At 43.6% G+C, this 14875-nt stretch overlaps 1 protein-coding gene across 4 annotated transcripts in view; it reads right to left on the bottom strand.

The window, feature by feature from the left end:
• The window catches only part of ADARB1 (adenosine deaminase, RNA specific B1), a 213994-nt gene that overhangs the window by 150383 nt on the left and 48736 nt on the right, over positions 1-14875 (bottom strand). For 3 of the 4 annotated variants that reach the window (XM_019523308.1, XM_019523309.1, XM_019523307.1), the window contains one exon: positions 13768-13804. The exons of the other annotated variant lie outside the window; for it this stretch is intronic. The gene's annotated coding sequence lies outside the window, so the exon portion shown is untranslated. The remainder of the gene's footprint in view (positions 1-13767; positions 13805-14875) is intronic. 4 annotated transcript variants of the gene reach the window in all.

Below are 14875 nucleotides of genomic sequence, written 5' to 3'. Positions count from 1 at the left end.
AGTAAGTAAACTGTGAAGCAATGCCCCTATATTCTCCTATAATGTTTATTCTAGCAAGAGAATTCCTTTCATTTCCTTTCCCCATTGCTCCCACCCATCTCACACATGCAACTCTCTCTCACAGTACTGTGGTAAAATAGGCTTTAGCCAGCTGCTATCTAACTTGTAATCAAAGCTGAGCAAAGAGAGGAACAGATGACTAAGTGCATTTTGATGTCAGGGTAGACCTCCATATGTGAAGATGTCTTCTGAACATGCTTTCACTGGCATCTTCAAAATGTTCATAACTTTGATATTCAAGAATGATCTATTCCTACTTAAACCACAGCTTTCTTTGGGCTAAGCAAGTAAGCAGCCACACCTCTGACAGTACCATTTTGAGAACACACCAATAGTCTAGAGAACTAGAACTTATATAATTAGAAAGAAAAACATTCAAAACAAAGTGAAGGCAACTAAAGCGGTGACATATATCCTAAGGCCAGAGAAAGTTTTAAAACAATAGCTCTAAGAGATTAAAACTCTTAATTATCATTATGAAACATTAATTTGACAGGCCAATGATCATTTTAAATATCAGCAATGATGGATACTTCTGATAAAAAAGAGTAATAAGCAAAACGACATTATGATCTGTGCAACATACTGAGAAAACTCTCATTTGATGCAATGATGATGACACGGAGATTGACCTGAATTTATCCTTTTCTAATTCAGTCAGAGGAGCCCAAGACAACTTTGAGCCCAATCATACCCTACTCAACCATATCTTCTCTAGAACAGCAGGGATCTTATCTTTCCTAGTGGTAAGAAAACTCTCAGACAAGTTGCTTTCTGGCTCAACTCCGCTAAAGGCAGGTTTCCAGATGCAAACAATGCATTCTTGCTGTGAATTTATGTTCTTAAACTCTTCCCTTCTTAACTGAAGACTAGAAATATTCCTTTTATTTAAAAATTACATTTAAATTCTTACATCAGACTCTGGAAGTTGAAATCTGATCCACGTGTCTATTGTATTTGATTTACTTCAGTTCTGCTCAAGGGTGAAGCTGAATCAGACTGACTCAAAGGCAAAACCAAGGAGCCCAATAAAATTCACACAATCATATTTTCAATGTTTGCACAGTCTACTTAGGCTGTATTTCAAGAAGATGCAGTTTGGCCTTGTGCCAGGGCTTATAATTGTACCATACTCTTTCGCGTTTTCCCCCCCCACACAATAAGCACCCTTATTTTCAAGATACTACTCCTTGCTGATGAATGAATGGCTCTACATTTAAAATTTCAGTTCACATCATTAAGTGCTACATGACGTGTTACCCAAAATAAGAACAAATATTTTACTTAATCATAACTAAAAAAGATGACTACTTATCCGGCACACTGTACAGCAACCAATTTTTAAAAAAATCTATCAGACTTATATACTAGATGCATCTTATCTAGAGTGAAGTGGATAGCCAGAGTTTGTTTAGCTTAAGGGAGGAAGAAAAAAAAGAAGGGGGAATTATGTCATTCAGAAATGTAGAAAAGGAAAAATCATTTACAAGAATGAGAACACCCTTTCCCTTTAGAGAAACTGGATATTTCTTAAAAGAGTATTGTCCAGTAATCAGAAGACCCCATTCTATTAAACTGATCACCAGAGGAAAGCAAGAGAAGATACAAGAACTTAGAAAAGGGACCCAACCCCAACTATCCCCAAAGAACACACCACTATTTATCTGAGAAAGACACGTACCACCTCCCAGCACCATGTCCCCACATTTTCTGTTTCTGTCTTCCCTTTGTTTACAGTAGTCTAAACTGCAGGCTCAGCCTCTGAGTTCAAGACCTTCCACCATATTACCATTCTGTAGTAACTTCCACCTTTAACTGCATTCCAAAACTCTCAGGCTTCTCTCTATATACAGGACAGTGAGGAAAAAAAAAACCCAAACCCAATGAATTCTGAATTTCGCAATTCAACAGTCTTACTGTTCTCCATAGGAACAGGTCAATTTCAAAGAAAAGTTGAGATGGTTGTAAAAAAAACAACAACCATCACATCACCTTGCTCATCACCACTACTAAAGGTAACTCAGAAAATGAAACAGTGTAATAATTCTCTTCCACTGCTATATACAGTCTGTAGAACTAAAAGAGCAAAGATTTTCAGTTAGTAAATAATAGAATATTCTTATTTATAAAACTGTAGATACACCCAAAGGCCCCATTGTGCAAATACATAATAGCAGAGAGTAACTTCCAGAAAAATATCATCTAAATCAGGGGTGTCAAACTCATCAGTCTTTGTGGTCTTGGAGCCTGCCCCACATGTGCTCTAGTCCAAGACCCATGGGCAGCACTGTGGGTCAGATGTTAGGACTCCATGGACCAGATCTGGCCTGCGAGCCATATCTTTGACACCCCTGATGTAAGTGGATACAAAAGAACTCAGTAGTGTAAGGATGGGTGGGTGAGTGGGGCACAAGCCCCAAACACTGTCTAATGGGGGGGCAGCCCCAGAATGGAGCAGAAGGTGGCTCGCCCCGCTGTCCCATCCTCCTGAAAACTTTTATCTTAAGCTCCAGAAGAAGAGAAGTGGCAGCAGCACAGAAGCATGCAGAGTGTGAAGGGCAGTTTGGGAAATATAGTTCTGTCAAGCAGCAGTGAGCAGCAGTCCATTTTTTGGCTACCAACACTCATGTCAAGCAGCCAAAGACACACCACTTTTTGGTGGCCAAAAAATCTGGTCCACATTCCTCCCAGTAGCAGCAAACTCCAGTTGCCTCCATATCACTTCCTGCTGCTGGAGCCTCTGAAGTCAGAGCCCTGAGAGCAAGGTACAGAGGGAGGTGGAAAATGGGACTTCTCAGGGTGCAGTGGTGGCCAGTAATATGTCTGACATAACTTAGTCATCTCTCTGATTTTTTATTTACAGATACTATACTTATAAGGAAAAATTATTTTGAAAAAAGTCCTCAAATTTAATCTTGGAGGAAATTCAGATCAAATACCTGTCACTTCCATCTGAAACTTACATTCTCCACCCACACCAAAAACCTATTACTATGCACCAGTAGACCACAGTAGGTTTCAGCCACTCAGCTTCCTCCCAAGTATCCCTAATCAAACTGTTTTCCAGACAGCAAAGGTCTCTCCACTTCCAGGTTCTCAAAACCATGCCCAGTGTATGATCAAGATGCAACAGATCAAGCTCAACGTTTGGATATACATAAAGTATTCAGTAGGTTGGTGCCTTGAAGGGGAACTCTGAGCAGGGTACCACTACTACAATCTTTGAAAAGATGGGGAATGAGAATAGCAAAAAGCAGGGGAGTGTCTGAAATAGAATATGCATCAGAGAAGCAAACAGAATGAAATGAAGAGACTCTGGACTTTGATCAAGACTTGAAGAAGCACTCAAACTAATCAAACTCCCATGCTTGTGGGGGGGGTATAAACTTGAGAATTTGGAACGCAGTATCTGACATTTCTTAAAAGAATAAGATTGAAGATTAAAAAATTCTTTACAAGTGCAGCAGAAATGATTCAAGAAAATAGTTGTATGGAATTTTTAAAACTCACATAATAGATTACCAGACTATTTGAGCAAGAACACATACTACAAACCTAAACTTGTTTCTATGTTACTATAAGCTAGAAATACTGGACTACATTTTGTTGTCATTTACAGTAGAGTTAGTCTGGATTTAAAACAATGCAACAGAGATCAAAGACTGACCCATTTTATTTGCTTCACTAACCAACAAATTTAAATTTTGTTAGATTCTGAGATGGTGCAAATTGACTTCCCTACCTAACAATTTGGCCCTCTGTTTCTCCTCTTAAAATAATTCAGATTAATGAACAATAAACCTTCCTATCATAATACTATACTTCTTCTGTATTGCAAGTCAGAGTAATTTTAAAATTTACTAGCTTGACAAGGCAAACAGTATCCTAATTGTGTTAAATTTATGTGCTATGAGCTGCAGATTACATCTAACGGTTCATCAGCTCTTTTGTTACATTTTAATTTATTTCTGGACCACTCAATGAAGAATTCCTATAATTTACTGCCTAAGTCAGTATCTTTACTACCACGTCTTAAATGCATCTACATTGCTTCATTTTGCTATAAGACAAAATAGAAAAATAAAAGCAAATTTTATAAACAGTAACTGCAAGATCAAAAGATTTTGCAGCAGGATATACATAGTGACATCTAAAGCAATCAATCATGTACCAAGATAAAAGTAACTACAATATAGTAGTTACTTAGTACATAGAACAAATTGAGCTTCTTGTCTTAACAGTGTACTTCAAATTTCTAAATGCTGATGGGAGTACCTCCATACATTACTGTACACAGTTAGACAAGAGAAAACCAACAAATAAATATCCAACAGGATTTAAATTATAGGTGTTTTTAAGTACATTTTTGTAATTCCACAATGTCTTACACAAAGACAGGGTTTCTAGAGATCCAGTTTCATAACACTGGGCTTGATTTTTTCCCCCTTAAATCCTTACCTGGAGTTTATATTTAAAATATACTTCAATGGAAATCTATCAACCTTCACTGATTTTGGAATCAAGAATGGGGGCAGGAGGAAGAAGATGTTATTTCTAGATAATTTGAGGAACCCAGCGGTTCAGGAACTGAGCTAGAAATACAATCTAGATTTTCTGAATTTCAGTGCAGCTCCCAATCCATTATATCACTCTTATAGCCTTTCCTAGTTCATTGACTAGATTTTATATCAACCACTGTGGCGTATTTCTGGACAGGGGAAAAAGCTTGCAAGGGACAATAATGTTAAGGAAGAATATAGGCCATTTTCCATTGGCTTTTCCATGACCATTCTGGTGATTTTTGTCCATTTTCCCATTAGAATATGAGGGAGATTAAAAAGGGGGGGGGGGCAAGGAGGGAGAGAAAAATCACTTAGAATCACCCTCTTGGCTTCCAGATAGAGCAGGGGCAGGCAAAATAAGGCCCATGGGCCAAATACAGCCTGCCAGGCCATTCTATCCAGCCCATGGGACCCCTAAAAAAAATTAGCAAATTAATTATCATCTTCCCATGGCTGCCTGTCAAAGATGACACTGTGCCAGTGGCAGTAGGACCCAGGAGAAGCCAGCACCAGGACTCAGCAGCAGCAGAAGCAGCAAGGCCCGCCCAGCCCCTCTCCAACCCCAACCTCCCCCCCGCCCCCCAGCCAGAAATTTCTTTCTAGCAGAGGCTTCTGGCCTGGCACCCAGGGGGATGTTCCCTCACCCCCACCCACCCGAGAGTAGAGAATCAGATAAGAATGGGCAGGGGTGGGGCAGGTAGGGAGGACCACCAGCACAGCACCTGGCCCAGCTAGCACCACACTGTTCCCAGCTGGCTCCTGCTGCACTGTGTGGTCCCGGCCCTGCAGCCAGGAACCGCACACTGCTACAGCAGAGGGCAGGCAGGGGGTGGTGAGTGGGGGGGGAAGGGAGGAGGGAAGAAAGGGTAGTGGCAAGGGAAAGGCAGCGGTAGCAGATGCAGGGTAAAAGTGGCAGCAGGCAGAAGCGCAGGGCCCCAGAGGTCAGGGCCAGTGGCAGCAGGAGCCAGCTGGGAACTGCAGGGACTGGGCTGGCTCCTGCTGCATTCTGCGGTCCCAACATTGCAGCTGGTAACCTCATGCTGGTCAGGAGGTGCCCAGCTGGGCCAGCCAGCTCCGTGCCACACCATGCAGGTCCTGGCTGCACCACCAAGATCACAGAATGCAGAAGGAGCCAGCCCAGTCCCTGCAGTTACCAGCTAGCTCCTGCTGCTGTCTCTATCACAGGATCCATGCACCTACAGCTCCCGCACTGGAGCTGGCTGCCTTCCCCATCCCCTGCTGCACAGGTCTGCAGACTCCGCCTGGAGTGAAGGGACCCCCATCCCCTGCTTCCCTGTAGAGTCCAGTGTGGAGCTTCCCCCGGTGCAAGTGCGGGAGCTGCAGGCATGTGGCACAGAACCCCCACGATAAAGGTGGCAGATCAGGCTGCACTCTTCCTTCCCTGCATGCAGCACTGACTGGAGCCATGCCATGCCAGGCACCAGTGCCTGCTCCAGACCCAAGCTCCCCAAGACCCCCGCCTGCTGTTGCCAATAGCGAGGGCTGCATGGGGGAATGTGTGGGGTATTCCCACACATCTCCCACCCTCCCTCACACCCCACAAACCTCATACACCCACACCCAACCCCCACAATCCCCCACATATACACACACCCCGACATACCCTATGCCCCCCCACACATCCACACACACTCACAAACCTCCACTCCGCATCATACACACACACCCCCCCCAACATGACACCATATATACACACTCCCCCACAATACCCCACACACAACAGAAAAGAGTAAGACTTTATGTGGCAGAGCACCTTTGGTGCCTGCCACTTTAAGGGCTTAGAATATGCAGCATAGCAGTCTGCAAATGGTTGCACTCCCAAACAGCAGTCATATGGCCATCAGGAGATGTTTCCCCTCTGGCTGGAACCACTGCTCTCATAACTTGAAGGTACAGGGAAGGAACTATGGGGATGGCAGGAGGTTCCTGGTCCTGGGGCATGATGTAAAACTACACCCTGCTAGGGTTGAATCGTGTGGTGGGGTTGCCTGTGGCAGGGTGGTCCCCAGGAAATGCCACACCAGTTGCCTCCCTAGTAAAAGGCAAGTATGGGGTGCCTTATAGCCTTAGCCCCCACAACCTGGTGGGTAACCTGGCTGTAGGTACAGGAAAAGGGCAAGGCACATCTACAGACAACTGAGTCCTATGAGGTGTAAGACCACAAGGCCCTAGTAAAGGGGGACTGAGTAGTGGTCCCATCAAGAAGGCAGAAGAGTAGCCCAGAGAGGGTCTAGAGGCCAAGTTCAGCCCAGTGTGGGGCAGAAGGCTGGCAGTCACATACAAGTGTGAGGATGGCCTGAAGGGCTCCATGTGGGCCAGCTAGAGTATGTGAGCAAAGAAGCCTGAAGGGCCATGTAGAGTAGGACCCAAGGGGGACCCAAAGGGCTGGACAGAGTAGGGCAGGATGAGTGAAGCCCAGTGAGGGGCAGAATGATTGAGACCCAGAAGTGGGCAGCATGTTTGGGGTCCTGAGAAGGGCATAGTGTTAGAGGCCCAACAAGGGGCAGAGTTTGGCCTACCCACAGCCCAGAGATGTCACGAACTTGGGATACCATCTGCGAGGCATGGGATACAGTATAGGGAAGGCTGGAGCTGTGTATAACACCCTGCGCATTGGGGCATTTAATGGGCAGCCTGCCACTTTATTACATCCTCTTTTATATGCCAAGTTGTGGCAGACAAGACAGGGCAGACTGCCCTAGACAGGTGGGCAGGCTGACATCAGGACTGGCCTCATGACAGCCCCGTCACACTTTATTTTTGAGTTATTATGCAATCCCTTCTACATATAGTACACAAACACAAATCATGACAAATATTTTTTGTAAAATAATTTAAATATGCTTTAGTAGGTGTTTGACTTCTAGTGTATGATTTCATTTTTTTCTGGTTCCAAGATGGCAACCTTCTTTCCCAAAAGGAGTATTTCTGGGGGTAAGGGGAGGGAGTTCTGGTGGCAAAGGTCAGTGCCTAGGGGTTGGGATGTCCAGTCCCAATATGGTGACGAAGGGGCAGGGCAACTGTCAAGGGGTGGGGCTAACCATACAGCCTTCAACAGTTCAACAAAACTCATTAAGCAGCTCACAGCCAAAATAATTGTCTGCCCAAGATAGAGCTTAAACTGCCTTTATCTATACAATTTTAAATGGCTTGGAAACAGCCTTACAAAGACAGCCTCTTCCCCACTGCTATGCTGTCATTAGCGAACGTGCTCAAGTCCCTTTAGTTTAAATTAGAGATTCTGGCAGAGTAGTCTCATACTCTCTTCCTGAATGCATTTTAGAATTCATTCCACACCCCCTTTATTCAAAACAGCTCTAACCCATGGATATTTAGGAAACACTGAAAGATTGTATCACAGGTATCATCCCTTTTTTATTTAACCATCACTTTACACAGTAACCTCCAACTTGGGGAAAGAGGCACAGAAGACAAATTCAGTCTTGACAAACTCTATTCTAGACACCGCTCAATGCAAGTGGCTGGGGCATCATAAAGGACTACCAATAAGAAAGCCAAAACCAATAGATGCAAACAAAAAGGAATACAGCAGAACAAATCTCATCAGCAAGGAAGATGACAGCAGTATTATGGCATTAGATGAAAGTCTTCAAGTCTGTTTTTTTTCTAGAGACAGAGCAAAAGAGAAAATTCAGGGTGTACAAATGAGGTAGTAAAAGAGAGGGGCAAAAGGCAAAACCTCATGATGAGAATGAACTAAAAGAAACTAGGTTAACAGAAGAGAAGCTGATAAATGGGAAGAAGAATGGAAAAAAAATATTATAGACACTGATGGATCAGTAATCACCAAAAGCGTTGTTTGGACCATGTTAAGGAAGTTGATACAGCCATAAAGAGACCACGGATTAAAAACTGATTCCTTTATGAATTTTTGTAGTAAGGGAGAAAGCCAAACAAAGGTAAGGGCTAGTAGAAGGACAAGATTATGTTGAAACTTGGGGGAAAAAAGTTGAGATATAGACTTAATGTAGATATAACTGTAGGAAACATGCTATGATCTACTTTTGAGACACTGTGGTTTCCATCTGCATTCTTATGTGAAACATTTTTATTCTATAACAGAATACTACAACAAAAAAGGACAATTAAAGGTAATGTTCATATGGGAACTTATGCAGCAAAAGAATATCACTGCACTTTTGCCTATGGGGTGATTGGTAAAATTTCCACAGACCACAAATAATCTTGTGTGTCACCTGCATGCTTAGCCATTATCATTTTGCTTTTGTCCATTCTCTTCCAACTAAATTGAAGTAAATTAACAGAAACATTTTTGTTAAAGTAAGCATTTTATTCAAAGATTGAGTGATTTAAATTTGAACATTTAACTCCTGCAAAAAACAACTTTCACACACTAATATAAAGAAAAGGACAAGAAGCATGTTTTTAAAAGTATTTCAGCAACAGCTTTTATGTTATTACAGTCCATCAGAAGGCAGGGCAAGGTGGCACCTTAGAGACTAACTGGTTCAAAAAGGCATACAATTTTTGTAGGTGATAGCCTACTTCATCAGATGATATGAATAGACTTGCAGAATGCAGGGGTACTAACAGAGGGGAATAAAAATATCAAGAGTAGGGGAAAGGGTCACTGTTGAGAGAAGAAAAGGTCTGTTGACTAGGTTTAAAGGATAAAATAAGGCAGTTAATCCACTGAGGGACACAGAGGTTATAAAAGCAAGTCAAGGAAATGGGATAAGAATCCACAGTCTCTACTGAAACCACACTTAAAATCCAGTCTATGGATGATTTATTGTTCTGCAATTTCCCATTCAAGCCTTTTTTGACAGTTTTGTTACTTAAGGACAGCTATTCTGAGGTCAGTGACAGAATGCCTAGGTGGGTTGAAGTGTTTTGTCACAGGCTTTTGTGTATTTCTGGAACTGACATCAGTACAGGTATCCAGCCACTTTTTTACATACAGATTTCTCCACTGTAAACAAGTGATGACATGTTTGATGCTGTTAGAGAAGACAGTGAATTAACTTATTATTTGGTCCAGTAATTATGTGGTCTGTGTTGATGAGGCTACACAACTGGCACTGGGCTTGTAGAAAGGCCTGGTGGCTTGCTGAAAATAGGTGTTAGGTAGTCTATTGCTAGAAAAACATTGTTTGAGGTGGGGGGCTGCCTGTAAGGCAGGACAGACTTTCTCTGCAAGGCTACTTTGAGATGGTCATCATTTTCTGGGAGGAGTTGGAGGTTGTATCCAAGGGCTCTGAAGTAGGGTTTGGCAGGGCACCTTTGGTGCCTGCCACTTTGAGGGCAGAAAACAGGCAGCAGCCAGGTGCCTGATGAGGGCAACCATTTTGGACCCAGGGATATAAGCTGTGTTTCAGTTTGCTGCAGGATGGAGGTAACATCAGGCTCAGAGGCTGCTCCTGCCAGAGTCGGGAGGTAAAGGCAGGGCCTGTGGGATGGAGGTGACCCCTTGTCCTGGGTAAGACATAAAACTGCACCCTACTGGGGAAGAGTGGTCTGGTGGGGCTCCTAGTGGCATGGGAGCCCCTAGGAAATGCCAGGCCAGTTACCTCCCCAGTGAAAGGCGGGTTCGGGTGCCTTATAACCCCAGCCCCACATCCCTGGTGGGGTACTAACAAGCAGAGGTCCCTGAGGCAGACCTCAGGCTGGAGCAGGGACCTGGGGCCACACCCAGGGGAAAGCCTGGGGGTGCGAGTGAGACCCGGTGTGAGAGGCGTGATGAGTAGCAAGACTCTGACTGAGCGGGGTAATGAACAGAGTGGCCCCAGGAGTGTGGGTGAGTGAGGAGGCCCAGTGGGGGCACAGTGGCCTGGCTAGGGGCTAGGAGCAAAACAGGTCTACGGTCATACAATCACTCAGTCAACGCTCAGGTGAGGATAGTGGGAGATGCCCAACAGATTGCGCTGGGGTTGCCCGAGGAGAGGTAAGCCGGAAACTGGGTGAGGCCGGGTGAGATGAGTGTGGCCCCTGAGAGAGGGCAGCATGAAAGAGGTTGAGTGAGAGCCAGCAGAATAAGTAGGACTCTGGTGAGAGAGGGGTGGCATGTGAGTGGCCCTCTGGGGCAACAGAAAAGAGCTACAACTGTGTGTCCAGTTTGCTCCAGTCATAGACCAGAGAACCAAAATAACATCTGCAAGGCATGGGGCCCATAGAGGGGAAGTCGGAGTGGGTATTAGGCTCTTGTCAGCATGGTGAGTAATGGGTAGTCTCTCACCTTAGTAACAACTTTCATATTTTTCCATCCAGGCGTGGCAGAAGAATGAAGTGGGTGGTTATCCCAGGAGCAGGGCAGTTGGCAAAGACCTGATGAGGAGGCCTCCCTATTACACACAGCTTCTTTCACTTACAACACAATCCCAAAACCATACTATTCAAATTGACAGAGCCAGATTCAGACCCTGCTCCCACCTGCTAGAATACCAACCTTGTGCTAAGGACATCAGACTCCCTCTGCTTGTCAACTGCAGCCCTCAGCTTGAACACCTAGAACACCTAACTAATAACTACAAGTTCATCTGCAACATCTGACAAAGTAGACCGTTGCCTGCGAAGTTATGACTCTGAACTACTCAGTCTCTAATATGCCACACTGCTCTGCCTTCTGCCTGACTTCAGACTGGGATGACTAGCCACTGCTCTCTACTCATGGGAAGTCCATCAGTTCACTTAATTCCAGATTGATGCTCTAAAGTTAATACTACTGTTAAAAACTGTAACAGGCAAGTACAATTTTAAGAAATGCTGTAAAACAAATGTTCTCTTGCAAGGAGTTTAAAATCTGTGAACTGTTCTATAAAATCATTCATTTATCCCTGTAAACAATATAGGCTCCAGAGCATGTACTTCTGTTAATCCCTCAGAAATACAGATATACAATCCAACAGCACCATCTACTGTTACAGACTACACAAACAGCTCTATTTCAACCACAGTGCTCAGGCAAGTGATAAAAGTTTAAAATGCATCTCATCAAAGCTAAAGCAGACTCCCCACGCAAGTGTATTTTAATTATTTGTTCAGGAAAAAAAAAGGAAAAAGAGAACAAGTCTAGCTGAAGTAGAAAATAAAATGTGAAGTAAAATTACATAAAAATCAAGAAAAAGGACAAGTAACCATTCAAAACTTTAGAATTCTGCTTAAAAATTAAATTTAAACAAATTGCAAAATTAAACATTAAGAAATATTAAAGTTAAAAGCTGCACATAACTAATTATGCTCCAGTATGTCTTTTCATTACAACACAGCCTTTAATTATATGGTTACAGAAATTCTACAAGATACTGCCATATCATTCACCTGATATACTACCAAAACTACATTTTGAAAGTATAGTGCTGATAAAGATGACATTTCAGTCACCTGGCCTGGGTACTCTAGGTCTGTGGTGCTTAATGAGCTAGATGAGTGGTGCAGGGCTGGTCCATACGTTGGATTCCAGATACAGGTTTGGTTCACAGGCCAGATCCAGCATGGGGTTGGTGCATGGGGTCAGTGCAATCCTGCATACTGTATCCTGCTGCAGAGTGCCCCTGCACATCAACTCCAACCCCAACCCATGGGGCTCCCCATAGGTGCAGAAATTTGGCATGGGTGGGGGGAGAGGAGACAGCATTAATTGCCACAGCTCTGGGAGCCATAGCTTAAGTATCATTACTCTAGGTCTTTAGTTATGTCATGCCCACATTTATATAGGACTTTGAAAAACAGATATAATTCCTAAACCTTGCTAAGTAAGCAAAGTATTCTATATATTACACTGGAATAATATCTGTTTAAGAAGTTTGAAAGTTAAAGTTTTGCTAATGAAAGAATAGTTAAGAAAACCGAATGTGGGGCAGGGGTTAGTATTATTATTGAAAAAATATTTTTCTATGTTTCCATATCAGTAGGGGTAGTGAGGTTTTACTCAAATAGCATCAATGTAAGGATTCACCTTCAAGTACAGGTCAAACATAGGAAATTACAGCCTAAAAGGTGAACATTTAAATTACCTAATTACCATCAAGCAAGAAGTTAAAATGGAAGCTTGTTTTTAATGTTACTACAGCAAATATATGAGTACCTAATACTGATTCTGAATGGGGGTGCAGCAAAAAACTTTTAGAGGTGCTACAGGGTGGTATGCACTATTTGCACTTCTAAGTGTACATGATTTACAAGATAAGCCCAGAGAGTTCAAATAGGAATCAATAGTGTCAAAAAAATTTGGCCTGTTGTGGTCCAAGTCATTTGGCACAGAAGAATTGCTCTATTATTTTTCCATAATCAAGAAATAAGCAAAAGGTAAGAAACAGAATGTTCTGAGGGGAACCTTGAGTCCAAAAGGCTGAGAACCACTGAATTAACTAGCATGTTTATTTTTCTTGTTAAGAGAGCTGCAGGATAGGGCCTCTGATTTACAGACAACACACAAATTGCATGTTATCTGACAGGTTGATAACTAAATCGTCAACCAATTAATTAACATCAGGCATACTGGTAAAAATTGCTTCAATATACTGTGTCAGCTAGGGCACACTCTTCCAAGCTTCTCACATAAATTATTCCCTTTTAGTTTGTATGAATAAAAACTTAAGGGATCAACATCAGATGATCTAGTTAGGCGTTTTGTTGTTTTTTTGCGGGGGCGGCGTTCCTTAAATGTATTATTTCACCTGATAAAGATATATTTAAAAGAAGTATGATCCTTAAGTTCTAGTCTGCTCTGATTCAGTATTTTATTGTACTGAAACGTGTCACAAACAATAAATATACTGATTCCTGAATGACTTGTATGAACTTTTAAATGTTTACCTTTCAAAAATGAAAAAAAATCTATTTCTAAGAGGAATTCTGTTTGTATACATCCAAATCTTTCTTCAGCTAAATAAAACCAGTGGAAACTAGCTACTTGATTTTTTTTTCCACTGGCTCTGTGGCATAATGGCTAGCACACTGAACTTCTAGTATGAGGAGAAGCTATTCAAAACTTGTGGGTTCAAATGCTACCAGAGTCCCCATGATCCTAAAAACTTAAATGTATATGAATTAGAAACCTACAATGTCTCATTATAGCATTTCTCTTGTGAATATGTACATTTTGTACAAATACAGGTAATTACATTGGTCAGTGATTGCTTACCTTATCAATTCTTAGAAGCACACACTGGTCCTGCAACCTACAAAAAAACAAAAACACTAGGCTTAGACTATTCCAAGAAAAACATACTATATTTAGCAAATGAGAACTTTTGTCCAAACTCCTGCTTTTCTGAAAAACTAACCCGTAATCACTAATTGAATGTGGCCACATACAATTTATAGCAGCAGGTGTGGAAACTGGCTACAAGCCTTCATTCATTACAGTCCCTACAGGAGAAAGAGGGGTAACCAGAGCCTACTCCTATGCAACTATGTAGGGAAAGGGCAAGGAGCAAAAGTGGCTGAAACTAGAGGTGCACTGATAAATCAGCCCCATATCGGATCAGCACTGATATAAGGAAAATTGACTGTATCAGCAACTGGCTTTTTTTGGCTGATGTGGTCAATAAAAGCCATGTCTGTGTACCCAGCCACAGCACAGTATGCAGGTGGCCAGGAGCACAGCCCAGCAGTGTGGAGAGCAGCCGGGTCTGGCTGGTAAGTCTGTTGTGAGGGAAGGGGGGGAGGCAGATCAAGGCCTCTGCGGTGAATGAGGGAGTGGGGCTAGGGGAGGCACTGCCCAGCCGGGGCAGGGCACGGGGCATGAGAAGCATGTGTCCCCAGATCTGTGTGTGGGGCGAGGGCAGCCACTACTGCAGGCTACGGCCAGGGCAGCACTGGGGTCTTCCGGGGGGTGGGGATGGAGCTGCACTTGGGGCGGGTGACAGCAGCACTGAGAGAGGGGTTGGGGCGGCTACAGTGAATTCTGGGGTGGCTTCAGCCTGTCCCATAGCTCCCCTCCCAGTGCCACTGCTGCCCGCCCCACATGCAGCCTGGCCCAGCCCCCTCCCAGGAACAGCTCTGCATCACCCTGGTCACAGACTGCAAAGGCAACTGGCCCTCACCCCGCACACAGATCTGGGGGCACTTGTTCCCCATGCCCTCCTGGGGTGCATGCAGTAGCAGGAGCCATCCCACCCCCCACCCCCAAAACGTCCTCTGGACAAGCTGCTCACAGCTCTATTCCATGCTCTGCCTCAGCTGTGCAATGCCTGCCCCTGCCCCAGCCCCACTCCCTACCTTACAGCAGGGACCTTGATCTGCCCCCC

This window comes from Gavialis gangeticus, unplaced genomic scaffold (genome assembly GCF_001723915.1).
Source record: "Gavialis gangeticus isolate Ggan-Ray unplaced genomic scaffold, GavGan_comp1, whole genome shotgun sequence".
NCBI lineage: Eukaryota > Metazoa > Chordata > Crocodylia > Gavialidae > Gavialis > Gavialis gangeticus.
The sequence above is the reverse complement of the archived record's forward strand: the minus strand, read 5'-3'. Positions and strand labels throughout refer to the sequence as shown.